The 3,121-nt window shown below is 29.0% G+C and overlaps 1 long non-coding RNA gene across 1 annotated transcript; it reads right to left on the bottom strand.

The window, feature by feature from the left end:
- Positions 1–376: 376 nt before the first annotated feature.
- LOC122197823 (uncharacterized) lies at positions 377–2,782 on the bottom strand. Its single transcript, XR_006191513.1, has 3 exons — positions 2,303–2,782; positions 672–736; positions 377–597 (listed from the first exon to the last, which is right to left on the bottom strand). It is a non-coding gene; the product is annotated as an uncharacterized LOC122197823 (long non-coding RNA).
- Between the last annotated feature and the right edge of the window lie 339 nt (positions 2,783–3,121).

Genomic DNA, 3,121 nt, shown 5'->3' with positions numbered 1-3,121 from the left:
CATCATTTATATATAATATTTAAATTTTGAATTTCATTAAAAGCTTGAAGGACAAACAAGTAATTCACTAAACCAATTTCATTGTAAATTCCACAATTAGTTTTGGAATCAATACTAAACGACCGTTTCCTTTCAATTAACTTTCATAATCTAATAAACTGTGGTTTAAAAAACTATATTCTAACTGTCACATTTAATAAGGTGCCAAATGGATGTATTCTATAGAATACCAACTTTATCTTAGACCTCATTTGTAATCAAATTATGTCATAAAATTCAGTGTAAAAAATAGTATTTTATTTATATATTTTTAATTAAAAAACATGTTTTACAATGAAACATCCAATATTAAATAACATGTTTTGCATAAACAAACTGGCCAAAGTACATTATTTTGATTTATTCTAACTTATCCACGAGGCAACACTTAAGTTTATCAATGTAAGATATGAAATTGGCAACAACGAGCCTGTAAATGAAACAATTTTGAGAAATTAATATTGATGGAGAAATAAACCGATAATAATGGTTGGACTTGAGCCGAAACATTTGTTATCCGACATTCTTATAACCTTAGTTGGCTCATCTTTACACATCCTATAAGTACATAAAAGAAAATATTAACACCAAATAAAAAATATTATAAAGTCTAAGGTTGGTATGTTACATACATGTTGATATCTACAAGAATGATGGATTGTTATTTATCAATTAAGAATTTGAAGTAGGTTTTCACCTGCATTAACATGTCACAAATTGTGTCAAATACTTTAACGGAGACATAATAAATTAATAAACCAAGGTCAAGAAAAGAAAGATACAATTTATCAATACATATGAGGAAAAATAATCGATTTTATGCTTCAAAATTTACCAAAATAGGCTCCATTTGCCCACTGTTTCCTTCCATTTATAACAAATGTATCATCTTCTACTTTTATGATAACTCTATGAGTGATTTCATAATAGAGTCTCTCAATGAAAGAAATTGCAAATAAAAACATAAAATAATTACACATACTACAAAGAAAAGTGGACTAATGTACCAAATATTTACCTCTAAATAATATAACTCCAACAGACTTCAATTAAATGATGCAAGTTTGACCATAATGTGAATTTTACAAATCTGATAGACTTCAACTAAATTATGAAAACACACAAGGTTTTTCATTACTTTTATTAAAACTAGAATCAACAAAATTCTTCAACATCATTTCAACAAATGTAGATAGATATGCTCTTAGTTAAAACCTAAAGCTTCTGTTTACTTTTAGTTTGTTGATCAAAACTGTTAGAACAATTCACAATAGCCTTTAACACTTCTTCATCAAACTCCAACAATCAATTAATCTTAAAATATAGGATCAGAATATTATATTAAACATATTAATGCTAACAATTTTACCAAAAACAAATACTTGTGAGCGGTGACTAATAGGAACACATATACTAAGGGTAAATTAGTAAATCAAATACTTATGACTGTATTGCTAAAAATTCTGTTAAAAACAAATTAAAACCTATAATGATTAGCGTTTTATAAAAATAATTGCAAAGGCTAAACAAATTAGTTATATTATACATTCTACCAAAAACAAGAATTAGGACTATTAAAAACTAGAATATTGACTATTAAAAACGGATTGATGATATATTTGTGATTAGTAAATCAAAGACAACCAAAGCCATATCTCGTTGTCAAAGTTCCACTGAGGGGGTGGGGGGAATTCAGAGTAGGAGATTGAGATATTGTGAGTTTGTGACTCTCTGAGCATGGGCAGAGAAACAAATGAAAAGCAATTTCATAAAAAGAACCATTCAAACCCTTGTGTGGTTTCATGTTGCTTCTCCATGACCCAATACAAAAATAATTGTTGGTGAATTTGGACAAAAGAGTCATTCGTCCCTGGATTCAAAAAATATATACAAAGCCTATTCTACTTTGGATCATCTAAAAAGTACTATTTTTTTTATTCTATTTTAATGTTGTATTGAGACTTGTCACTAGAATAGATTAGAAATTTATATACAACGCGCAACAAGATTTGATTTGAGAAATTTCCAGGTAATGAGGAGAAGTAAGTCAATTAAAGTTGTTTCAAACCTGTAAAACAAAACCCATAATATTATCATCTCAAATCAAATCAACGATGAGATACCTCCTCATCCCAAACCCTAGTTCTAATCTCCAAATCCACCTTGTCTAACCTTAAAATAAAATTCTATAAAATCTCTATAGTGCAGAGCACCGAGTACTGAGGGAGAACGAACGAAGAAAGAAGAGAACCATAGAAGAGACCTGGACCTATAGAGAGACATGTGTAGCCGACAGACGACAATAGCGAACGACGATGGTAAACGACGACTATGTCCAACTGTGGTCACTTGGAATGTAGTCGCGAAGGGCGGTGTAGGAAGACATTGACATTGAAGACATCATGAATGAAGGGCTTTCGTTTGATTTCAGAAGTCATGATTGGAGGTGGTGCATTGGTCGAAGGGGTCGAGCGGTGGTCGAAGTGGAGACTGATGTTGAAGACCGATGGTAAATCGAGATGTCGTTTGATTTCAGAAGGCATGGGTGAAAAAACTAGGGCAAGCGGGGGAAAATGGTGAGTTAACTCCATGAAATCGGAACATGTCACAGTTATATTGATTTGTAACCGTAGTCAATATATAAAAGGTAAAATTACCGTCTAGTCCTAATCCTATTAATTTAATTAGTATTTAAATCATAATTATTTGTAACAAATGAATACACGTTGCACAATCCGATAGGTTGTTTTCATTTTTACAAATTAATTGTGTTTTCACTAGAACCTAATTCTATATATATATATATATATATATATATATATATATATATATATATATATATATATATATATATATATATATATATATATATATATATATATATATATATATATATATATATATTAAGGTAAAGTTCAACATAAAACCGTTTTAAATCATTGTATCAAGAAACCAATCTCATATATAGATTTTAATCATTTAGGATGGACACACATATACCACATTATAAGAATTATAAATTTTAATATATTCACTTTTTTTTTGGATAAAAAGTCAGTCATAAAAAAAATGTATTTTTTGG

Source organism: Lactuca sativa, chromosome 4 (genome assembly GCF_002870075.4).
Source record: "Lactuca sativa cultivar Salinas chromosome 4, Lsat_Salinas_v11, whole genome shotgun sequence".
Taxonomy (NCBI): domain Eukaryota; kingdom Viridiplantae; phylum Streptophyta; class Magnoliopsida; order Asterales; family Asteraceae; genus Lactuca; species Lactuca sativa.
Note: the sequence above shows the minus strand (reverse complement) of the source record. Positions and strands in the feature narration are given on the sequence as shown.